Here is a 19,190-nt window from a genome sequence, read left to right on the forward strand (position 1 = left end):
ACAAGCTATCAAGCAGCACATTTAACTACTTGGATGTATTAGAAACATAGAAATGACAGCAGAAAATAACAAAATGAACCACCTAGTCTGCCCAACAAGCTTATACCAGTATCTCCTGCACTGTGCAGGCTACCCTTGTGTTTATCAGATTCCCAGATTGTAAAGGTCAGGGCCAATCCATTTTCCCTTAACCCTTGCCATGGAAGCAGAGAGCAATGATGGAGCTGCATTAAAAGTATCAGGCTTAGTGATTAAGGTAGTAAAAGCCACATCGGCAAGTTACCCCCATGTTTATTTGTCCCCCAAACTAAAAGTCGGGGCCTTCTTTGGTTGCTATCTAAATTCAATTCCCTTTTTCCCACTGTCCTTGAAGCAGAAAGCAATGATGGAGTTGCAATAAGCCTGATACTCAGGTCAATCCAGTAACGAGTGGTAGGAAGAGCTGCATTAGTGCCCGGCGCACCCGCGGTTGCCGCACGCACAGTCCGGCTCACCTACCGCTCGATCCTGTATGTAAATAGCTTGCAAATGCAAGCTGCGTCTAAGAAGCGTCTGTGAAGCGTTAGGCCCGCGCAACCCATTTTACTGTATAGAGCGCTATACAGCGCCTATACAGTAACCTGGGTGCGCGGGAAATTAAGAGAAAAAAAGAGACAAGAGGGCTCAGAAACCTGCAAAATAAAGAGAAGCAGCAGGACCACCTGGTGAGTGATACTGCTCCCACCCCCAGCCCAGCACTGTTTTCAGGCGTTTAAATTACAGACGCTTCCCTGGGCGTCCCTCTTTCTGCCAGGATCCTTTCTCAGTCTCTGTCCTCCTCCACTGCAGGGGCTCGTGCGGTCGGCACAGCTCAGTCGGGGCAAGAGCCCGCTCACCCCTCCCTTCTGTGAGCCAGCAGTGAACAGTGAACCGGGAAATTAAGAGAAAAAAAGAGACAAGAGGGCTCAGAAACCTGCAAAATAAAGAGAAGCAGCAGGACCACCTGGTGAGTGATACTGCTCCCACCCCCAGCCCAGCACTGTTTTCAGGCGTTTAAATTACAGACGCTTCCCTGGGCGTCCCTCTTTCTGCCAGGATCCTTTCTCAGTCTCTGTCCTCCTCCACTGCAGGGGCTCGTGCGGTCGGCACAGCTCAGTCGGGGCAAGAGCCCGCTCACCCCTCCCTTCTGTGAGCCAGCAGTGAACAGTGAACCGGGAAATTAAGAGAAAAAAAGAGACAAGAGGGCTCAGAAACCTGCAAAATAAAGAGAAGCAGCAGGACCACGTGGTGAGTAATACTGCTCCCACCCCCAACCCAGCCGTCTAGCCCAGCACTGTTTTCAGGCCCTTAAATTGCAGACACTCCCTGGGGCGTCGCGCACCAGGCGTCGCGCACCCGAAGGAGCGCAACCTAAGGGGCTTGCCCCTTAGTGCGCTCCTTGGAGCGTCCCAGAGCAAGAGCCATTACCCACCCTTATCCATCCATCCAGCGATCACACATCCACTCATCCAGTCTCCAGCGCACTCATCCAGTCCCCAGAGGCACTCATCCAGCAGCACTCATCCAGTCTCCAGAGGCACTCATCCAGCAGCACTCATCCAGTCTCCTGCAGCACTCATCCAGTCCCTAGAGGCACTCATCCAGCAGCACTCATCCAGTCTCCAGAGGCACTCATCCAGTCTCCTGCAGCACTCATCCAGTCCCCAGAGGCACTCATCCAGCAGCACTCATCCAGTCTCCAGAGGCACTCATCCAGTCTCCTGCAGCACTCATCCAGTCCCCAGAGGCACTCATCCAGCAGCACTCATCCAGTCTCCAGAGGCACTCATCCAGTCCCCAGAGGCACTCATCCAGCAGCACTCATCCAGTCTCCTGCAGCACTCATCCAGTCTCCAGAGGCACTCATCCAGTCCCCAGAGGCACTCATCCAGCAGCACTCATCCAGTCTCCTGCAGCACTCATCCAGTCTCCAGAGGCACTCATCCAGTCTCCAGAGGCACTCATCCAGTCTCCTGCAGCACTCATCCAGTCTCCAGAGGCACTCATCCAGCAGCACGCATCCAGTCTCCTGCAGCACGCATCCAGTCTCCTGCGGCACGCATCCAGTCTCCAGAGGCACGCATCCAATCTCTAGCAGCACTCATCCAGGCTACAGAAGCACACATCCAGTCTCTAGCAGCACATCCAAGCTCCGGTAGCACTCATCCAGCACCGATCCAACCTGAACAATAATGTACTACCGACCACGCACCTACAAATCACTCATCCCAATCATGATTTCCCCCACTACACAGTTACTAGGCCTCACCCTATTCACCATAATCCTATTCAACGCCCAATCTCTCACCAACAAAACTCTTATACTCAACGACATACTGCAGGACACAACCCCAGACGTTTGCGCCATAACAGAAACATGGCTCAAATCCACGGACATCACACTCATTAACCAATTACCAACGCAGACTTACGATTTCTTCTCCATCCCAAGACAAAAAAAAAGAGGAGGGGGTATCTTCCTAGCTGCAAAAAAATCCTTAAGGTTCTCACACCACCCCATCAGTACAGTAACTAAACTAGAACTAGGATTGTTCAAATCAGAACAACTCCAAATCCTGCTAGTCTACGCCCCGCCAGGCTTACTAGAGTCAGACTCCTCTCCTATCATCGAAACCATAACTCTGCATCTCAATCTTGACTCCCCTGCTATAATCCTGGGTGACTTCAATTTACATGTTGACAAAGTTCCCCTCTCTACAAACTGTGAAGCCCTCCTCACCGCACTGTCAGCGATGGGATTCAGACAACAAATCAATAAACCCACCCACAAAGCAGGCCACACGCTCGATCTACTCTTTACAAACACTGGTATTTCTCTTACAAAACAACCAAATTGCAAAAAAGTCCCACGGTCAGATCATTCTCTAATCTCCACCAGTTTTTCCTTACCTCGATCAGACTCCAAACTCAACTCAAGACCCTCTTTCCTATACAGAAAACCTTGCAACTCGGAACATCTAAGTAAAGCTCTAACCTCGGATCTACCACTCATTGAAGTATCTACCCCTAACGCTGCCCTCCAATCCTGGTCCAAAATAACAAAATCTATAGCAAACACTCTCTGCCCACTGACAACCAAAACAAGGTCTGCTAATACATCCAAACGTCAACCCTGGTATAATGATGAACTACGAAAACTCAAACAATTACTTCGGCAAAAAGAAAGAAAATGGCGCAAAGCCCCTTCACCAGCCTCACTCTCTGATTACAAACGATCACTCCATCTTTACAAAAGTACCACGTTGAAAATCAAAAGAGACTACTATGCCCGAAAGGTTCATCATCTCAGCTTTGACTCAAAAGCTCTATTCGCCTTCGTTTCCAGCCTCACTAAACCTATCACTCCAGATATACCACCCGAACAAGCCCAGACTAAAGCAGACGAATTGGCTCTTCATTTTAACAAAAAAATATCTGATCTCCTTAATCAGCTGATTCCAAACACTACGTCTCCAGATAACACATATCTTCCCCAAAATAAAGACATCCAGCTTAATGCCTTTGAACCCATCACAATCACAGAGATACAAAATGTATTAAAAAGAATGAAACCGTCATCACACCCATTTGATCAAATCCCTACCAAAATGCTTCTTCTTATCCCGGACACAATAGCAAAAACCCTAGCAGATATTATAAACTGCTCCTTATCACATGGCATCTACCCAGATGACCTAAAAACTGCCTCAATCAAGCCACTGCTAAAAAAACCAAATCTAAATGCATGTGATCCCAACAACTTCCGCCCTATTTCCAACCTACCATTTATAGCTAAAATCATGGAAAAACTGGTAAACACCCAACTATCCAACTACCTAGAGGACCACAGTATTCTGTCCCCAAACCAATATGGTTTTCGCAAAGCCGCAAGCACCGAAACGCTACTAATTTCACTCATGGACTACCTACTCTCTGGTATTGATAAAGGCCAAGCATATTTTCTAATCCTCCTTGACTTCTCGGCGGCCTTTGACACCGTCAACCACGCCCTTCTTCTAAAACAGCTGGCAAACATTGGTTTAACAGGTGCCACACTAAACTGGTTCAAAACATTTCTAGAAAACAGAGGATACAGAGTCAAAATTCATAATAAAGAATCCCAATACCACCCTTCTAATAGAGGAGTACCGCAAGGATCATCACTTTCACCCACCCTTTTCAATGTCTACCTGCTACCACTCTGCCAACTACTAACAAAATTAAGCCTGAAACATTTCCTTTTTGCAGACGATGTACAGATCGTAATCCCTATAAAAGAATCAATCTCAAAAACAATGGAATACTGGGACAGTTGCCTATTAGAAATTAAACTTCTCCTCAACAGTCTAAACCTTGTACTCAATGCTTCGAAAACAGAATTCCTGCTCATATCACCGGAAAACAATAACACACTTCCTAAACCACCCACACTCCTTCAAACAACCCACGTAAGAGACTTAGGAGCCATCCTAGACAATCGTCTCAACCTCAAAACATTCATTAACCAAACCACCAAAGATTGCTTCTACAAATTACATATCCTGAAAAGAATAAAACCGCTGTTTCACACTCAGGACTTCAGAACAATCTTGCAAGCAATAATCTTTTCCAAACTAGATTATTGCAACTCATTACTATTAGGCCTCCCAGCTTCTTACACCAAACCTTTACAAATGGTTCAGAACTCTGCAGCCAGAGTCCTTACAAATTCCAGGAAAATTGACCACATTTCACCTATTCTCAAAAACCTCCATTGGCTTCCGATCCACTATAGAATCATGTACAAAACCATTAACATCATATACAAAACTATCAACCAACACACGCAACTTGACCTACAAATACCACTTAAAAAATTCACCTCCGCCAGGCCTATCAGGGAACACTACAAAGAGTCACTCCAAATTCCAAAGGCCAAAACCTACCAACATAAATCCTTGAGTCTCAGAGCCTTCTCATCAGCAGGTCCAGCTCTCTGGAACTCGATCCCACCTGATTTGAGACAAGAGCCATGCTCTTTAACATTTAGGAAAAGACTAAAAACTTGGCTTTTCAAAAAAGCATTTCCAAGCCTTGAATAAAACCTCCTCTCACTAGCACTAACTCGTATGCAATAATGGAATGTAAACACGAATCAACCAACCTCAAACCCTCTCTCACTAATTCCTGCTGAATATTTATCATACTATTACCATTCACAACTGTCATATTTATTCATTTGATTACCTATGTACCGTTTCATAGTCTTATTTTTTCACTTGCTATTCTAATGTATCAATAGGCTGAAATGTAAATATTGTGCTGTTCAATTTCTCCCCTTCCATCCCAAGTTTATTTTCCTTGTTTTTTGTAACTTTCCCTCTCCCTTTTTCTGATTCACTGTATTTAAAGTTCAAGGTTCTTATTGAAAATATTGTTTTTTACGTTACGTTATGCTTTACACTCCTTGTTATTTGTAAACCGGGTTGATGTGATGCCTATCATGAAACTCGGTATAACAAAACAATAAATAAATAAATAAATAAATAAATAAATAAATGACATTTGAAATGACAGGTACCAGGAAGTGGACGGTTCTCCGACGCTCGGGATTGTCAGCCCTCTCTCCCCTCCTTCCGAAGCAAGGCGGCAGCCTTGCTCCGGGAGGAGGGGAGAGAGGACTGGCAGTGTAAAGCGACGAAGTGACTTACTTTTTTTGTAGCCCCCCTCCGGAGACGGACATCGGCGAAGACGACCGCGGCTCCCCTGCCTCCAGCTGCCTGCGAAGAAGGACGCACGGGCGAAAGCGGCCCCTGTGCGTGCAATTGGGCCGCTCAAGACGTGACATCACATGCCGTGACGCCAAACGTCATGACGTCACATCTTGAGCGGCCCAATTGCACGCACAGGGGCCGCTTTCGCCCGTGCGATGCGTCTATCTTCGCCGGCAGCTGGAGGCAGGGGAGCCGTGGTCGTCCTCGCCAATGTCCGTCTCCGGAGGGGGGCTTCAAAAAAAGTAAGTCGCTTCGTCGCTTTACACTGCCAGTCCTCTCTCCCCTCCTCCCGGAGCAAGGCTGCTTTTCGCGCCTTGCTTCGGGAGGAGGAGAGAGAGGACTGGCAATCCCGAGCATAGGATTGCCCGTCCTCTCTCCCCTCTCTCTCCTGCAACTCTTTTTTTTTTCTTCGCTTTTTTGCTTTTTTTCGCTTTTGTTGCTTCAGGAGGAGGGAAGAGGACTGGGGCTGCCCCGGAGACCAGCACCCATGGATGCGGCCAGGGCAGGTGAGCAGGGGCTCGGGGAAAGTTTGCCGCCTACCCTTACCCCTGCCTCTAACGCAGGGGTAAGGGTAGGTGGTAAGTTAGCAGGTTAAACGCGCGGCAAAACAGCAGGGTAAAAAAGCGATAGTCGGGGCGCGCGTTACTGGATGGTAGGGAATAGCTAATTCGATCGTTTACATTTAATATACATGCCGCATGCGGAAGGGGTTACCCGGGGATTTAAGGACGCGGTAAGAGTAGGTTGAAGGGGATTGTGGATCGCAGGAAGGGCTAACGCGGCCGGAAAGTGAGTAGAAAGCGAGTTAGGAGCGGGGTAAACGCGGCCGCACTTTACTGGATTGACCTGACTGTAATTTGTTAAGGATAGCAACTGCCACACCAGCAAGTTACTCAATGCACTCTTTTCTTCAATTCCCTCCTCTAGCCTTTAGGGATCCACAGTGTTTATCCCAATGCTAGGGGTGTGCATTCGTTTGCAACATATTGGCAATCCACAACGTATAGGGCCATATTCGTTGTATTCGTGGGGAAGCGAAACGTATCGCAATTCCCATGAATACAACGAATCTTCACCGAATTATTTGGCCGTCTAAAGGAGCGAATTTAAACAAAACCCCCACCCTCCTGAGCCCCCCAAGACTTGCCAAAAGTCCCTGGTGGTCCAGCAGGGGTCCTGGAGCCATCTCCTGCACTCGGGACGTCGGCTGCCAGTATTCAAAATGGCGCCGATAGCCTTTGCCCTTACTATGTCACAGGGGCTACTGGTGCCATTGGTCAGCCCCTGTCACATGGTAGGAGCACAAGATGGTGCCGGCCGTCCATTGCTCCTACCATGTGACAGGGGCCGACCAATGGCACCAGTAGCCCCTGTGACATAGTAAGGTCAAAGGCTATCGGTGCCAATTTGAATACCGGCAGCCAACGTCGTGAGTGCAGTAGATGGCTCCTGGACCCCCGCTGGACCACCAGGGAGTTTTGGTAAGTCTTGGGGGAGGGGGGTCAGGAGGGTGGGGGGTGTAGTTAATTAAATTTTAGCCGGGAAACGAATAAGAATGGAAACCATGAATGAAACATAGAAACATAGAAACATAGAAATGACGGCAGAAGAAGACCAAATGGCCCATCCAGTCTGCCCAGCAAGCTTCACACACTTTTTTCTCTCATACTTATCTGTTTCTCTTAGCTCTTGGTTCTATTTCCTTTCCACCCCCACCATTAATGTAGAAAGCAGTGATGGAGCTGCATCCAAGTGAATATCTAGCTGATAAGTTAGGGGTAGTAGGGGTAGTAACCGCCGCAATAAGCAAGCTACACCCATGCTTATTTGTTCTACTCAGACTATGTTATACAGCCCTTATTGGTTGTTTATCTTCTCCCCTGCCGTTGAAGCAGGGAGCTATGCTGGATATGCTTGAGGTATCAGTTTATTCTTCTCCCATGCTGTTGAAGCAGAGAGCCATGCTGGATATGCATCGAAAGTGAAGTATCAGGCACATTTGGTTTGGGGTAGAAACCGCCGTAACAAGCCAGCTACTCCCCGCTTTGTGAGTGTTAACCCTTTTTTCTTCTCCCCTGCCGTTGAAGCAGGGAGCTATGCTGGATATGCATGAAGTATCAGTTTTTTCTTCTCCCCTGCCGTTGAAGCAGAGAACTATGCTGTATATGCATAGAAATAGAAGTAACAGGCTTATTTGGTTTGGGGTAGTAACCGCCGTAACAAGCCAGCTACTCCCCCCTTTGTGAGTGCAGATCCTTTATTCCACATTTCCTCTTGCTGTTGAAGCTAGAACGATGTTGGAGTCACAGTAAGCATGTGTATGTTTATTGAATAAGGGTATTGTCTCCAGGCAGTAGCCATCATTCTGGTGAGTCACCCACTCTTCATTGGCGGCCTCTTGACTTTATGGATCCACAGTGTTTATCCCACGCCCCTTTGAAGTCCTTCACAGTTCTGGTCTTCACCACATCCTCCGGAAGGGCATTCCAGGCATCCACCACCCTCTCCGTGAAGAAATACTTCCTAACATTGGTTCTGAATCTTCCTCCCTGGAGCTTCAAATCGTGACCCCTGGTTCTGCTGATTTTTTTCCTACGGAAAAGGTTTGTCGTTGTCTTTGGATCATTAAAACCTTTCAAGTATCTGAAAGTCTGTATCATATCGCCTCTGCTCCTCCTTTCCTCCAGGGTGTACATATTTAGATTCTTCAATCTCTCCTCGTACGTCATCCGATGAAGATCCTCCACCTTCCTGGTCGCCCTTCTCTGTACCGCTTCCATCTTGTCTTTGTCTTTTTGTAGATACGGTCTCCAGAACTGAGCACAGTACTCCAGGTGAGGCCTCACCAAGGACCTGTACAAGGGAATAATCACTTTCCTTTTCTTACTCGATATTCCTTTCTCTATGCAGCCCAGCATTCTTCTGGCTTTTGCTATAGCCTTGTCGCATTGTTTCGCAGACTTCATATCATTAGACACTATCACCCCCAAGGACCCTCTCCTGCTCCGTGCACATCAGCCTTTCCCCCCCATCGAATACAGTTCATTCGGGTTTCCACTCCCCATATGCATGACTTTGCACTTCTTGGCATTGAATCTCAGCTGCCATATCTTCGACCACTCTTCCAGTTTCCTTAGATCCCATCTCATTCTCTCCACTCCTTCCGGCGTGTCCACTCTGTTGCAGATCTTAGTGTCATCCGCGAAAAGACAAACCTTGCCTTCTATCCCGTCCGCAATGTCGCTCACAAAGATATTGAACAGGACCGGTCCCAACACCGATCCTTGCGGTACACCACTTAAAACCGCTCTCTCTTCAGAGAAGGTTCCATTTACCATCACACATTGTCTTCTGTCCGTCAACCAATTTGCAATCCAGGTCACCACCTCGGCACTCACTCCCAAGCTTCTTGTTTTTTTCACCAGTCTCCTGTGCGGAACCGTGTCAAAAGCTTTGCTGAAATCCAAGTATATGATATCGAGCGCTCTTCCTCGATCCAATTCCTTGGTTACCCAGTCAAAAAAGTCAATCAGATTTGTCTGACAGGATCTTCCCCTGGTGAATCCATGTTGCCTCTGGTCCATCAATTCTCCGGACTGTAGATAGTTCACTATTCTCTCTTTCAGCAGTGACTCCATTACTTTTCCCACCACCGAAGTGAGGCTGACCGGTCTGTAGTTGCCAGCCTCCTCCCTGTTCCCACTCTTGTGAAGTGGGACCACCACCGCTCTTCTCCAATCACTCAGCACCACTCCCGTTTCTAGGGATCTATTGAACAGGTCACACAGCGGAGCCGCCAGAACATCTCTGAGCTCCCTCAATATCCTTGGATGAATCCCATCAGGCCCCATGGCTTTGTCCACTTTCAGGTTCTTTAGCTCTTCCCACACATTTTCTACTGTAAAAGGATTTTCATCTATTCCACTTCCCACCAGTTTTTTGTTGTGTAGAGATGGTCCTTCTCCAGGGTCTTCTTTAGTGAACACAGAGCTGAAGTATTCGTTTAATATTTCTGCCATTTCTTCGTCTCCCTCTACACATTGATCATTACCACCTTTCAATTTCACTATACCACTTTGGATCTTTCTCTTTTCGCTGATGTATCTGAAAAATGTTTTGTCTCCATTTTTTATCTCCTTGGCAATCCTCTCTTCCGCTTGACTTTTTGCCAACTTGATTAATTTCTTTGTCTCCCTCAGTTGAATCAGATATTCTTCTTTGTGTTCCTCCCTTTGGGATCTTTTATATATCTTGAATGCTGTTCTTTTAGCTTTAATTTTGTCAGCCACCTCCTTTGAGAACCAGATAGGTTTCAATTTTCTTTTGCTTTTCTTTACATTTCTAACGTATAGAGCAGTTGCCTTGGTGATTGCTCCTTTTAGATTGGTCCACTGCTGATCCACATCTCTCTCGTTCTCCCATCCTTTAAGTTCTTCCTCCAGGTACTTCCCCATTTCCTCAAAGTCTGTGTTTTTGAACTGTAAAACTCGGGTCTTTGTGGTTCTTTTCCCTATTCTTTTAGTGATATTAAACCAAACCGTTTGATGATCACTGCTGCTGAGGTGGGCACCCACCTGGACATCTGAGACATTATCTGCATTAGTGAGCACTAAGTCGAGTATAGCTCCTTCTCTGGTGAGTTCCAACACCATTTGTTTGAACAAAGATACTTGCATGGCATCCACTATCGCTCTACTATTTTTAGTTTCTGCAGATGGGATTTTCCAGTCTACATCTGGCATATTAAAGTCACCCACGATCACCACTTCTCCCTTCTTACCTATCTTATGGATGTCTTCAACCAGGTCTCTGTCCAGCTCTTCCTTTTGGTTTGGAGGCCTGTAAACCACTCCAATATAAATGGATGCTCCGTCATCTTTTTTTAGGTCGAGCCATAGAGCTTCTTCCTTACCCCAACTTCCTTGTAGCTCAGATGCTTGGATGTTGTTTCTGACATAAAGAGCCACACCTCCCCCTTTTCTATCCTCTCTGTCCTTCCTTAACAAGTTATAGCCTGGTATTGTTGTATCCCAATCATGAGATTCTGTGAACCATGTCTCTGTGATAGCAACAATGTCCAATTGTGCCTCAGCCATTAGGGCCTGCAGATCTGGGATTTTATTTCCCAAACTATGAGCATTTGTGGTCATAGCCTTCCAGGTACTCTCTTTAAGGTTATTGCTATTCCTGGACTCCTTATAAGATATTAGTTGAGATTTGCTATTCACTTCACTCTCTCTTTTTTTAGTTGTGCCACTGTTGACAGAGTTATTCATCTGAATTAGATTTTTCTTTTGGTTATGGATCATGAAATACTGCATGCATTGTGTTTTTTCTCTCATTTCTGGTAACACTTCAATGTTTTTCTGAAGAACTTCTTCAGTTTTTAATATAGAGATGGCTTGTTGTTCTTTTTGCATTTGGTACATTGTGTGTCTCCTCATCACAGGTCTAATTCTACCTGAGCCCACAGTATTCCTGGATTTTAAAGAACTTAATGACCTGTTTGAGTGGGGGGGTGTACCTGTTGGCTGCCCATCTGTCAAAAATGGGTGACTGTGGGGCCTACCTGAGCCTAATGAATCTCCTTTTCTTGACTCCTGGTTTTTTTGTGATATTGGGGAATTATGTTCTGAGTAATGCAATGTGGGTGTATTACTTTTAATTGAAGCTAATTGATCTTTAATCTCAGACAGCTCCTTTTTCAAGGAAGAGAGTTGTGCACAAATTGGGCAAGCTCTAAGTGTCCAGATGCTTTCCCTCAGAATAAAGGCTCCACAGCAGTTACATTGGATAGTCCTCATCATGGGAATTTGTGAATTGTATTTTCTTGACTTTTACCAATGCACTAATTTATCTCGCCGCCAATGGTACTTTAGGCAGTCTTTATTAGAAAACAAGCCCCAGGGGTGGGTGGCTAGAGGGGCAGGGTGGGAGGGAGTCAAACAGTTAAGCCTGGTACAAGCTGGGTTAAGCAGGGCACTTCTGGACCGCTCCTTGCTTTTGGCCAATTGTTTTAAAAAACAGTCTTTATGCCCCAATTTTTGTTTGACCAACTTATTTATGCCAGCTAATTTCAAAACAGAGAGACTTAAACAGTTTACAAGCTGGAGAGCGATTTGGTATGGGGGGTGGGGTTTTTTTTTGTTTTTTTTTCTTTTGGATCAGGGCCCCCCCTTGCCGAATGCAACGTATCTGCCCCCCCACGAACACGAATACCGAATGTAACGTATGCACTCCCTCTGCACATCCCTATCCCAAACACTTTTGAATTCCTTCACTGTTTTCGTTTTCACCACCTCCTCCACAAGGGCATTCCAGGCATTCACCACCCTCTCTGTGAAGAAATATTTCCTGTCATTGGTTCTGAGTCATCCTCCTTGGAGTTTCATTTCATGACCCCTAGTTCTATTGATTTCTTTCCAGTGGAAAAGGTTTGATGATTGTGCATCATTAAAACCTTTCAGGTATCTGAAGGTCTGTATCATATCTCCCCTGCACCTCCTCTCTTCCAGGGTATACATAGTCAGATCCTTCAGCCTCTCCTCATAAGTCTTCCAATGCTGACCCCCTCACCATTTTGATCACTCTTCTTTGGACCACCTCTATCCTGACTTTATCCTTTTTGAGATGTGGGCACCAGTACTGAACACAGTACTCCAAGTGAGGCCTCACCAAGGACTTGTACAAGGGGACTATCACCTCCTTTTTCTTACTGGTTATTCCTCTCTCAATGCAGCCCAACATTCTTCTGGCTTTAGCTATTGCCTTGTCACATTGTTTCACCATCTTCAGATCACCAGACACTATCACACCAAGGTCCATTTCCCAGTCCGTGTGCATTAGTCTTTCACCCCCCAGCACATACAGCTCTTTTGGATTGCCACACCCCAGATGCATGACTCTGCACTTCTTGGCATTGAATCCCAGCTGCCAAATATTTCTCCACTCCAAGGTTTCTTAAATCACTTTTCATACTTTCTACTCCTTCAGACATATCACTCTGTTGCAGATCTTAGTATCATACACAAATAGACAAACTTTACCTTTTATCCCTTCTGCCAGGTCGCTCACAAAGATATTGAACAGAACCTGTCCCAAAACCAATCCCTGTGGCACTCCACTTAACACCTTTCTTTCTTCAGAGTAGATTGCACAATTTATCACCATATGGAAATGAAAGCACCTCTTGTGTGCCCTTTGAACCAATACAGTTACCCTCCCCCTGTTTCCCTTTCCATTGTAACTTGTCTCACACATGTGATTAAATGCAATTGAATCTGCAGCTATTGCCAGTCACAAGGAAAGGGGGAGATCCATTGCATTTGGACTGCTGCTGAAATCTCCTCTTCTCTACCTCTGCTCTGCTATTGGGTCCATGCTCTCCTGGGGACCTAACACCACCTCCTGATCCACTGCTGGAATCTGTGCCCTCCTGAGGGAGCCAACTTTGCCTCCCAATCTGCCACTTGTTGCGTCGGAGGTGGACCCTTGGTCTGAGGTGGGATTGAAGCAACCTGTAGGTAAGGACTTACGCGTACCCACCATCAGCAGGCGGAGTGGGCTGAAGCTAGAGGCCGCTGGAGCTTCACCTATACCAGCCCTCGATCCCCTCGGGTTGAGCCTTTGGATGCCGGGGCCGTCAGGACTTAGATGGGCCTCCAGGTTAGTGAATAGTGAGAAGTGGTTCAGCCCAGAGACAGCAGCCGGTAGATGGCGTAGATGGCGTAGTCCTACTCTGGACTGGATTTGGTACAGGAACTCAGGCGCCAAAGGAACAAGTAACTGGAGGCGCTCAAGCAAAAGAAGGCCTAAGCCTTGTAAGTCCACGTCCAGGGGATAGGTGAGAGGTGGCGTCACTGACAGGCTAGGATCAGAGCCGGCAGCAAGTGGAAATTGTGGCAAGCAGCGTAGAACTCTGGACACAGAAAGTTCTGTAGCGTAGTTGATCAAGGCAGTGGTCAGGGCATGGAGAAGGCAGTTGTAGTCAATCATAGCTGAGATCCGGGGTTGGAGAGTAGTCAGGCATAGCGGAGGTCCAGGGCTGGAGATGAGCTGAAGGGTAGTCAAAGCAGAGTCGAATTCCAAAGAGTCAGTCCAACACATAGATGAGACAGGAACAAGGAAGACAGGAACCAGGAACCACAGGAATCAGGAACACGGATTCTCTATCAGCAACGAGTACGAGGAGTATGAGGAGACCTGTTGCAAAGGCAACGCTATGGAGCGAGGCCTGAGCTTTTATACGCTGAAGAGTCTGACGTCAGCATCCGGGGCCGTGGCCAGGTTTCCGCCACAGGCCCTTTAAAAGAACTAGTGATGCGTGCGGCGCACCTAGGGAGGGGCGCGGCCCGAAGGCGGCATCTCTCCGCGGACCACGCCGAGAGGCCCGACGAGCAAGGACATCCTGGCTGGCAACACTGGGGACCATGGCAGAGCTGAGGTACTGGTGGTGACCCGAGGCCAGAGCTGGCGGCCCACCATCGCCAGCAAAGAGGAATCAGGAGCTGGAGTCCGCATGAGAAGGTGAGAGGGCCGTGCCGCGGGTCTACTGCGGGCGGCACACGTAACACCACTGGGGTTCACATCCTCATGGGGAACACAATGTCACCTGCCAGGAACCACATCATCCTGGGGGACCCAATGCTATCTCTCAATCAACTGCTGGGGACCATGCCAACCTGGGAGTCCCAGCTCTGCCTCTAAGGCAGCCACTGAGATTCCCACTATCCTGAGTGACCCAACATCTTGAGACTTTTTCATAGTTTGTAGAGTTTCTATTGCTAGTTGTGAGGCTGGGGACCTCTTGCACTGCAGGCATACTGGTCTTGATGTCTCAATGCAGGATTGTTACACAAGGTAATACTCACTCAGGCTGATACAGAATGGTGCACTCGGCTGAGTGCACCGTTTAGCCCCCGTGTTTTTGACATGCTATTATTACCCCTTATAGTGTAAGGGGTAATAGGGCATGAAAAACACGCGGCCAACCCCCCCCAAAACTAATAGTGCTCATCACATGCAAATGCATGCTGATGAGCCTATTAGTCACCTTAAATACGGAAAGTAAAATGTGCTGCCAAGCCGCACATTTATTTTCAGAAATTAACGCCTGCCAAAGGCAGGCAGGCGTTAATTTCAGACAGCACCAGGTACGTGTACAGAAAAGCAGAAAAAACTGCTTTTTTTAACTCCCTCTGACTGTTTTCCGAACCCGTGGCTGTCAGCAGGTTCGACAACCGATGCTGGTAAAATTAAGCATCGGCTGTCAGACCCGCTGACAGACGCCGCTTCCGTCAATAAGGAGGTGCTAGGGACGCACTAATGTCCCTCGCGCCTCCTTATTAGCGCGGGCCCTGATTTAAATAAAGAATCGCGTGTCGGGAGAGCGGGTGCTCGCCTCGGAGCGCCGGTTCTCCCATGGACTTTATTGAATCGGCCTGTATGTTAGGCCAAAGCTTAAATCCAGTCCAAGTCAATTCCAGAAAAATTCTTCAAGGACAAGCATAGGCAAACTTGAGACACAGCTTCTACTTATTTACAGGTTTTAACACTGGACTTTAGGGTTTTCTCATCACAGGACAGAGCAAGACATCAGGGGCACACAAGGGAAAGAATTGACAGGTCTTCCCCCAGGAACCCAAACAAACACTTGTCCTCTTAGACAGCTAAATGCCTTGAACATTTTACTTTCCAGGTGTCTTGGCGTCCCTTTTGAATCCCCCAAGGTCAAATCTGGATCCTTAGGAGCAGGACCCTACCCCAGGCTGTCTGTAGCTCAATACATAGAACACCAGCCCCAAACCAAGCAGACACTGGTTCAAGCCAAGCCATAATGTTTTCACTTTATCACTAGGGTTTATAGCTCAGCTAGGGTCTTGGCTTGCCCATTGTTCGATGGCCCCAGCTGAGCTCGTAAGCTGCTACTCAGTTACTACCCACCTAAGAAGAACGTTTCCTCTCAGCCACAAGGCAAAGACCACGTCAGGGCATCGAGAGAAATCCCAGACACTCTCTTTACCTACCTGCTTTTATTTTTCACGCTTGGCCTAAAACCCATAAGCCCAAAGGTTTTGACCTCTCCCCCCTTGTTGTTCAGGGTGAGAATCTGTTTGATAAGAAATCTTTCAATACATTTCCAACAGAAATTCCTCTTTTAATAAAAGTCCTGCAATTTGGAACTTGGCCATTATTTGTTTGTGAAGTGATATTTGACTGTAACTCAGCGGTAAAAGTCAGAGGACTGGTTGTATGCAAATCCCTGACCTGAAACGCTGACTTATACCCTCTACAATAAGAGCTTGATCCCCTTCACAGAAGGGGGTGCAAGCCCCTTTTCAGCCTGGTTGACTTTCCAAGGCTGACAGTTCTTGTTACACGGCCTCTTCCTATTGCAGTTCATTTCAATAGCAGGATGCTGCTCCCCTTCTCCCCAGCAGCAGTGTTTAAAATGTGACTTGGTACCAAGTTCATAATTGGATTGCAATCTTAAATAGTAGAGATTACTGAGTACTATTTGGTGCATTTTTCTTCAGTAGTTCTTAGGGATGACCTTTTCACTGTTTGCTTTTCCTCTAGCTAAATCTTGCCTACACTGTTCATCATTCAGAAGTAGGCTCTTCTGATAGTCTTTGGTGACCTTTATTCTATATTTCATGTTTTTGCTTAGCTTTATTTTTGCCTACATGTTTATTTAATTAGTCTTATATTCAGTGTACTTCCTTATACCACCATGGGAGCCTGGAAAATCACGTGGGTGGGTTACAAGGACAACAACGGGGTACCTAAGTTAAGTGGAGAGTGGGCATAGCCTCCCTGACGACTCTAGTAGATCACAAACTACGGGGTTTCTAATATTTATTATGGGTTCCTTGTGTGCCAGTTTCCCCCTCCCTTGGCAGCAGTTGAGGGGGGGCAGTGCATGAGGAAGACTCCATCACGCTCTCTGCAAGAGGGGCTGGGAGCGAGCGACCTTTTCACATAGCTGCAGAAAACAGCAAAAGCAAACAAGGAAAACTAACATTACACTATTTTCTAAACTGTAGCACCTTAACAAAATTTCTTTTCATTTCACAGAAAAAGCACACTTGGAGCAGAGTGCACACAGATAAATGACGGAATTAGCACAAGTTTGAAAATTATAAGCACCAATCAACAAGGCTTCAAGCTTAGCTACTGTATAGTTCAGAGAACAGTATGAACTGGAACATTGGTTGTATACAAAATTTCTTTTGTGCCAGGTTTTTGCTTTTTTTGGATTTAATGTGCTGACATTGGCATTCTGCCAGCGTTCTACTAGAACACCTGGTAACATTTTGAAAAGGAGATGATTAAAGTTAGGATGTAGTGCCATCATACTTTTGAATTTTTTTTTCTCACTGTGTTTTTAACCCATGCCTGAAATCTTTTAAGTGTAAAGCACAAAGTGCTGATCCAGGGATTTTCCCCAGTGGTGTTCTAGGGGCATAGATTTATGGCATCAGCTTCACATTGAACCAAATGATGGCTGAGATGGCTCCTCTGTAGAGCTCATAACCACGCAGCCAAACTTAGCACTTGATCCTCTTCCAGGGCCCTCATCACAAGCCTCTGGTCAGGTACAAGCAGTATCTTAAGGAAGGATTTGCCTATCTGTAAGAAAAAGAGTACCGCCAAACCAGGGCTTTTCAAATGGGGTCATAACACTTTCAGCTGGGGTCACAAATACCTCAAATGGCTGCACTCTTTAGGAAGTCAGTGTAGGGCCCATGAGCCAGCACACACTCCCATGCCTTGCAGTGGCCTTGCCCTCACATGTTTCTATGCTAACGGGAAGCCCTGCACGAGGAGAGCTTGCAAGGGCTCACAGACCACATACTGATTTTCGTTAGCTGCTGCTGCTGCTTTCAGATTACCATTGGGCTTGGGACCGGCCATGAGGAAGCAAGGGCAGAGTGTGTATGGGCTGGTGGAGATTGACACTGATTCTCTCTCCTCATCCACCACTGAACCTTCCCAAGAGAAAACTGTTGCCTTTGTCATCAGCCTGCCCTCTCTTCCCACCAGCTGTCATCCACCTTTGGTTCAGGACCCAATGAAAAATTTGTCGCTGACCCTGGCCAAGGGGATGTTCAGAGAAGAGGTTATTTTCAGTGGAGGGATCAGATGCAGGAGGGGTTTGAATCAGGTGGAGAGAGATTGGCCGTGGAGGGTAAGAGAGGGGGGAATGACACAAGGTCAACTGGGAGATGTAAGAAAGGAGCTGGGGTGTGAAACAGGATCAGCTGGGGGGGGGGGGGGAGGGTGTGTGAAAAGGGTTGGAGGGACGAGAGAGAGAGAATAGTTTTCGTATGTGAGGTTTACTATATTATAATTTAATTCACTTTATTCATGGCTTTCTGAGGGCCAAGCCCACACCCAACATATGTTACAATAGGCCTGATACCATAAGGGATCCAAGGGTCTTTTTTGCAGGGTTGGCACCACAGCAGTGCATATAAATATAATACACATGTTGATGATATTTTTACCTCAGAAGATTGTAATTTGAATGTCCTTTTTCATGTAAAACCAGTTACTATAAAGGCTTAATTTTTAATTGTGTGAAGAGAGCCGGGGCTAGTTGGGGGGGAGGCATAAGGCTGTAAGATTTGCCTAGCATGCCTAACACCCTTACATTAGTCCTGATTGGAAACCCAATAAAAATTAAGCATTAAAAATAAAAAACAGAACAATGAGGGTGCAGCATATTAATTGTTCACACAAGGCAGCAAAAATGATGGCACCAGCCTGGCTCTGAGTTAGCATATGGATGTACAAATGGAGTTAATAATCAGGGCAAGAGGCCCACTATCAATTATAAGAACCTACCACTTAAATATATATACACTTTCTTTGAACAACAGATGTAAGAATGAATTATCTTCTACATTACAGCATGCAGCAGAAATCCGTCTTGATCATGACCACACTTGTACTAATTCAGGGGGTTCTGCATTAATAAATGAGCATCCTGGAGGAGAGTGTCGGGACTATGGGCTTTGTCCGGGGTTTCCAGTTTCCCCACTGATGCTGGTGTCCCTGCTGCTGATGTCATCCGCAGGCATTGGGTTCTGCCTGGTAAATCCAGCGTACTGCAGCTGAAGTTGGGGACGAGCGCTTCGAGGAAGCTAGCACACATCTTCCCCTACCTGGACCGTGGGCTTTGTCTGGGGTTTTTCTCACCGCTGCTGGTGTTGCTGCTGCTGCTGATGTCATCTGCAGGTGTTGGGCTCTGCCAATAAATCCAGCGTCCTGTGGCGTGCCAAAGCCATGTACCAGGACCAGTTTTTTCTTTGTATTTTTTTTTTCCGAGATCTAAAATTCTAGTGTTGCTTTTTCCTTGATGCTTCTGTAGCGTGGCATATGGGCAGGAAGAAGAAAGGAGCTGCCTGGACTTTC

General features: G+C 46.7%; 1 long non-coding RNA gene across 1 annotated transcript in view; it reads left to right on the forward strand.

Moving 5' to 3' along the window:
* The window catches only part of LOC115091679, a 77,746-nt gene extending 60,620 nt beyond the window's left edge, over positions 1–17,126 (forward strand). The window contains exon 2 of the long non-coding RNA XR_003856793.1: positions 16,848–17,126. This is a non-coding gene — a long non-coding RNA (uncharacterized LOC115091679). The remainder of the gene's footprint in view (positions 1–16,847) is intronic.
* Positions 17,127–19,190: the final 2,064 nt, after the last annotated feature.

Source organism: Rhinatrema bivittatum, chromosome 5, assembly GCF_901001135.1.
Source record: "Rhinatrema bivittatum chromosome 5, aRhiBiv1.1, whole genome shotgun sequence".
Taxonomy (NCBI): Eukaryota; Metazoa; Chordata; class Amphibia; order Gymnophiona; family Rhinatrematidae; genus Rhinatrema; species Rhinatrema bivittatum.